General features: G+C 40.6%; 1 long non-coding RNA gene across 1 annotated transcript; it reads left to right on the top strand.

Annotated features, from left to right (window-relative positions):
• Positions 1 to 4448: 4448 nt before the first annotated feature.
• Positions 4449 to 5327, top strand: LOC130373505 (uncharacterized). Its single transcript, XR_008893524.1, has 2 exons — positions 4449 to 4739; positions 5041 to 5327. It is a non-coding gene; the product is annotated as an uncharacterized LOC130373505 (long non-coding RNA).
• Positions 5328 to 6851: the final 1524 nt, after the last annotated feature.

Below are 6851 nucleotides of genomic sequence, written 5' to 3'. Positions count from 1 at the left end.
TACATAGTTGTGTGATTGTTGTATTTATACTAAAATTTAGTCCATTTAGTTTTCAAACTTTCTCATGCCCAGATAAATATCCTGAAAACTCTTCATGTATATGATCATTCATCACTCCCCCTTAAGCACCACCACAGCAATACGTGATGTGTACTGTAATTGTATTGTATATGCATTGCGTTTTCAGGCCACTTACATATTTTAAAAGAGATAACAGATCCAACTTACCGAGTTTCCATGGGCCTCTTAAAACTCATGGTTCCTGTCGAGATTCCTGTAAAAAGGAACAGAATAAAGAGACAGCCAGTGTTACGGTTGATGAGGTCAATCAACCAATAGGATAACCTTGTTGCAATTAGCGATCTTGGCGGGAACACCTAGGGACAGGTGACTCCAACACGAGCCAATAGGAGCGTCAGAATGCGACACCTCATGTGACCAACTCCTCATGGGTTAATGGATGCTACAAGTTAACTGCTTAGTGCCCGATTCTGCTTTATTGTGTCCTCATTTTGCCTTCAGAATTAAAATGATGGTTGATTATAATCAGTTTTACTCAAAATAATTATTCAATACAAAGGCTAAGGCACGCACACACATGCACCCAACCACGCACGCGAACACACACACCAAGCACACTCACACATAAACATATTTATGGTTATGATGTATTAGGGTCCAGGTAGTAGACCTGTTCTAATCGATATTTTATTCTAGGACTACGCCCAGTCTGGAACGTAGAAGTAGCAGGCATCCTTTGACGAGAAGGTCCCTGAAATAAGCCAGCTTAATACCAAAAAAAGAAGCATCATCTAAAGTTGAACATGACAATAATACAATATTAACGGCACTATTATAATGGATACGAATGGTTAAATAAGTGTAGCCTACCTCATCCTGGTTGTAGAAGTGCAGCAGAGTGGACTGTCAGAGGCTAAGACCCGCCTTCCCTTTATACATAGGGAGCGCTTCCCGTTTACTGATAAAACAGAACCTACTCAAAAACGAAACTCAGAACCGACTCAGAAACGAAACTTAGAAATGCTCCTCCTAATGTGAATAAGTAAGTCCTAAATACAGGCCAATACCCAGATAGCAAACAGTCATTGAAACTATGTTAAATCAACATTCCGTTGTCAACATTAAATCATTGAATCAACATGAACTCTGATGTTGATTCTAGAGGAGCAAGGTACGTTTTCTTACTGTTTTCTGGGAATAATTGACACAAGCAGAAACCAGAAAACAAGCCGTTTTTTTCGTTTTGACAAGAAAACGAAAATAAAAGTTCAGCTCGTTTATTCGTTTTTGGTTCAAACTTAAAGGGACCCTATTATACTACTTTTCTGGTCTTAATTTCTTATTAATGACTCCTATAGTGCAACCTCACACTAATCACAGCAAAAAAACGATGTCGATTTTGGGGAAACTCCTCTCATCTGGGTGCTTTCAGCATTCTCTGTCAACGCTCGGTTTCGTCCTTCTCCACCCCCTCACCCCCTCCTGCCAACCCCACTCCGTTGTGATTGGTTAGCTTCCGGAAGACCTGCGAAGGGCAGTCGAGCTCAGGCCCCCAGGATAGGCGCTTACTTCCGCAATCCACCAGTGCTCAGAGGCCAAGCCTGGTATTGCAGCTGTTTAAGCTGGCAGTGGACGGGGGTCCGTCATTTCATGTGGCCCAGAAGTAGATATCGCCGTCCACTCCAATACAAGTGGGGAACAGGATTGTGTCTCCGCAAAAAATGTCTGGATATCAATCAAAGGCTCATAATTATATTTCTACCCTGTTCTAAAAAAATGTAAGTTTTTCTTTTCAAAACGCCTCCTCAAGCGTTTTATTAGCAGTTTATGTTGGGTGGGCAGCTGAAAGGAGTCGTACTGAAACAAACGGCTCCTTGCTATGGACCTATTTGAAGTGCACGGCTCCATTAACCTCCGAATTAAATTAAATTCCGAATTAACTTCCATTAACTCCATTAACTTCCAAAGTCTGAGATTTGTCCTTTTACTTAACATGAATGGCGTTGAACACGGATATATAACACACATAATAATAATAATAATAATACATTTTATTTATAATGCACTTTATATTCAAGAATCTCAAAGTGCTTCAGAGAAAAAAATACCAAAAAACTATTAAAAAGGGGGAACCTCAAAGAAAGTTTAGCTAAATGCTCTTTTAAAGAGATGGGTTTTGAGGTTCCGTTTAAAAAGAGCTGTAGTCTGTGGAGCCCTCAGGTGGTCAGGGAGGGCGTTCCATAGTCTAGGGGCAGCAGCAGAAAAGGCCCGATCACCCATGGTGCACAGCTTCGTATGTCGGGTTTGGAGGGCGTGAGTGGATCCTGAACGGAGTGTACGTGAGTTTGTCGGGGGGGTGAGGAGTTCCTGAAGGTAGAGGGGGGCAAGTCCGTGAAGGCACTGGTGGTGGTGAGGAGGGAGACCTTGTACTCAATTCTGAGTGAGACAGGGAGCCAGTGCAGTGATTTCAGGATGGGGGTGATGTGGTCATGCTTGCGCACCCTCATCAGGACCCTGGCAGCACTGTTTTGAATGTATTGGAGCCTCTGGATGCTCTTGCCAGGGATCCCAATGAGGAGTGCATTGCAGTAGTCCAACCTGGAGGAGACAAAGGCATGGACGAGCTTCTCTGCATCAGCCAGGGTGAGTGATTGGCGGAGTTTGGCGATGTTCCTGAGGTGGTATAAAGCTGTCTTACAGAGGTGTTTGATGTGGGTGTCAAAATTAAGTTGTGGGTCCATTTTAACACCGAGGTTGGTGACGGATGTGGAAAGGGGGATGTTTTTGCCAGAGAAGGTGATATTGGTGATGGTGGGGGAGCGGAGCTGATGTGGCGTGCCAATAAGGATGGCTTCCGTTTTATGGCTGTTAAGTTGTAGGAAGTTGAGCTTCATCCACGCCTCTATCTCCTCCAGGCAGGTGGTCAGTGTGGATGTTGGCAGAGGGGCAGAAGAAGTGGGGGTTGTCCTGATGTAGAGCTGTGTATCATCAGCATAGCAGTGGTAAGACAAGCCATGCCTGCTAATGACACTACCCAGGGGGAGCATGTACAGTGAGAACAGTGTGGGGCCCAACACCGAGCCCTGGGGGACACCGCAGGTGACGTTGTTGGTGTGTGATTTTGCTTTGCCCAGGGCAACGTGCTCAGTTCTGTCAGTGAGGTACGAGGTGAACCAGTTCATTGAAATAGCTGTAACAGGCACGGACGCATTGATTACCTGAATGATTATGGGAGACCTACGTAATTTTCAAAATATTGTTAATTGTCTAATATTAACATTTCAGTTGCGTTGGTAGGTATTTCATTTTCATTTGCTTGTTTAGCTATGTATGACAGGGTTATGGTTAGCTATGTATGACAGTTGACAATGTTGGTGTATTACAATTCATTATTTGGGTAGGCTACTCCAACTTCGTTGCTGGTAGATATGTAAACATTTACTTTTATATAAATTATTGATTGCATTTTTCGTAAATAGTTAGTGGGAAGGAATCTGTTTCTTAAGCAATAACATTGAACTGAATTTTTTAGGCCTACATACGTTCACTATGTTACTATGGTATTATATGGAGCAATCTTACATATTTATGAAGTTTCCAGATCAATAAAGTTCTATCTCTTTTTATTTGAACTGCCTGTATGTCCTCTTGATTATAGTATTACAGTGTGTACCTTGGTTATCAGCTATCATATAATGGTGTCCAAATGGCTGCATGTGTAAGAAATAGGATTTGAACCAAGTGTTACAATAAAAAAAGCTAGATATAGAGTGGGTGACTTTATCAGTATACTCAATCGAGATGGCCACAAAAAATAACCGCTCTTAGATGGGTTGTAGATACTAAGTTTTATAACAGATAATTCAATACGTGAAGATTTGGTGATAGAGGTAAAGCATCTTCTTTTAAATATTATAAGCCTTGGTTTAGTTATTCAGTTCTGTTGGATTCCAGCCCACCATGGAATATATGGCAATGAAATTGCTGATAAATTAGCTAAAAGATACTAACCTAATTAGAAGAATTTAACCTTAAGTATATATTTTTTATTTTTATTTTTATTTATTCATTTCTTTTGTTAGTTTGTTTTATTTTGTTTATTTTGTTTCGTTAGTTTGGTTTTTTCTTTGAATTTATTTTTATGATTCAAAGTATCATTTGCCAACGTCCTTGTCACAAACTCCTGTGTAGTAGTCCAGTAGGTGGCGGTATATGGGGAAAAACTATGATCCTCCACTAAACTAGAAGAAGAAGAAGATCTCTGCATCCGGTACGTCACGGAATTGGTCACGTGTCTTGGCCCCGTAACGCGGAAGCAAATCGCTCCTGTATGTGTTACCAGAGAATGTCTAATATGAGGAGAACTGGCACTCGCGGGTTATTTCCGGGTTTCTGGACTGGTTGCAGTAATAATTTGACCACGCGGGGCGCTCGTAGGCGAGTCCAGAATGAATGGGAGCCAACGGGGTTTTATCCTCAGAATCCACTTTTCTCACGATGTAATTTTTTGTCAAGTAATTTTAAAGTTGCTATCAAAGGGTGGGGCTAAGATAATAAACTCAGCTGAATATTGCATTTTTTAAGGTCACGTATCTGTTCTAAAAAGGCGTTAAAAACATGCGATGACGTCACACACTGTAATACTGTCAGAGGTACTGCTTTACGGCAGTTTCTAAAGCACTTCCCTTGTCCCGCAACGATAACACCAGCTGTTGGAGGTAAGGCTTTTTTTTTTGCCCTAGTTACAGAGTTTTAGTGAGCTAATGTAAAAAAAAAGAAATGCGCGAATGTTTTACATATGTATGTTACTTAGAGTGTTTTTTCTAATCCTCACTAGTGCCGATGATAAAGCTTTTTTTTTAGTAACGATTATGAGCCATTTCTTTCTCCTAAAATAGAAACCTGGATTAGAATCATAATTTTAAGACTGCATCAATTTAGTTTACATCAGTAAACAATCTGCTAGAGAGCAGTGTTCTGTTGTTCTCCTCATGCCTCTTACTTTCTTGATCTCTACAGTCGGACCTTGATGCTGTGACAACGGACAAGTCTTCTTCCTCTGTCCTTTTCCCCTGCCTCTGTTCAGTATGTTCAGTGTTGTTAAATCATCTTTTTTTTTTACTGTTCTTATTGTGTTCTTGTTAGTGTGATTTTTGAATAAACTTGCCTGTTGCAATGTTGGTATAATGTTTGTATAATTACTGTTATACAACTGTTACTGTTTCAATGTGACCCAGACCATATTTCTCATTTAACAAACATGTGTAGCTTATAATGTGTTGCATGGCAGAGCAATTACGGTATATTCAATGGCTTAAAACAAACCCATCTGTAAGGATCAGTGAATGCATAGAAATCAATGACAAGTGGTGTAGATGGTTTTCCCTCTGTGCAAGGTCATTAGCCTAAGTCCTACAAAAAAATAACGACTGTAATAGCAGATGGGCTCTGATGTTACCAGAGCTCGTCTACGAAGAGCCTGGGCACTCCCTATACGCCCCCATTGTACCGATTTCGGTTGTAGTTCCATGAGAAATCCACTGGGGGTGATCGCAGGCGAGTCCAGATTGAATGGGAGTCTATGGGGCTAAACGGCTAATTATGCCTCTTTCACCTGCTTGTCGTTGAAATATCGCACATTTTATTGTAGATTGCAAGTTCAATATAGATTATGGTTCAAAAGTCAATTGAGTGAGTACTTATGTCCTTTCGATTTCTTACAGTTTGGGCCGTTGTTGGCCATACACGCTAGCATTCTGCTAATGAATGCTGATTGGTCAGGGGCGGACTTGCGACTGATTACGACCAGAGACCCCTCTGGACGGCATCTGAAGCTGAAGAGCAATCAGAAACGTGTTAACAAAATTTTTGCGTACTGTATTTATATTTTCCTGCAGGCCCTTTTATTTTTTAGATAGTATGTATGGTGAAAGTACATGGGCATAAATGGAATTTCTTCCATTTCTTGTGTTCAATGTTCAATGTGTTATATACATGGTAGGTACGGTATGACCGCCTTAAATAATACAGTCAATATCCCGCTCAATATCATTTAATCTGTCATTGTCTATTTTTCGAAAATAAAGATAGTTTAAAAAAGAAATGCCTCGTAAATGTGCAATGATAAACTGCACTTACAGTGGAAACGGATTGTCCGTCTTTTCGTTTCCCAAGGACAGAAAAGGGTAACGTTCTTGCTTGCTCCTGTATGAATGGTCCTAGGCTACCTGAGGCTTCACCTGGTAAGGAAAGTTGCGCTGGAGCCCGAGTAATATCGCACATGGCTTATTCAAGTTGCGCGCTAGACATTCTCTTAAGTGTCGAGACTCAAGCACTTAACTTACCTTAACCGATTGTTCCATACACATGGTTAGTTAACGATTTAACAACTTCAACATCTGCTATTACAGTCGTTATTTTTTTGTAGGACTTGGGCTAATGACCTTGCACAGAGGGAAAACCATCTACACCACTTGTCATTGATTTCTATGCATTCACTGATCTTTACAGATGGGTTTGTTTTAAGCCATTGAATATAATTGCTCTGCCACGCAACACATTATAAGCTACATGTTTGTTAAATGAGAAATATTGTCTGGGTCACATTGAAACAGTAACAGTTGTATAACAGTAATTATACAAACATTATACCAACATTGCAAGTTTATTCAAACATCACACTAACAGGAACACAATAAGAACAGTAACTAAAAAAAAAGAGAAATGATTTAACAACACTGAACATGCTGAACAGAGGCAGGGGAAAAGGACAGAGGAAGAAGACTTGTCCGTTGTCACAGCATCAAGGTCCGACTGTAGAGATCAAGAAA

The sequence above is a fragment of the Gadus chalcogrammus genome, chromosome 20 (genome assembly GCF_026213295.1).
Source record: "Gadus chalcogrammus isolate NIFS_2021 chromosome 20, NIFS_Gcha_1.0, whole genome shotgun sequence".
Classification (NCBI taxonomy): Eukaryota; Metazoa; Chordata; class Actinopteri; order Gadiformes; family Gadidae; genus Gadus; species Gadus chalcogrammus.
This window is presented reverse-complemented; position numbering and strand designations above follow the sequence as displayed.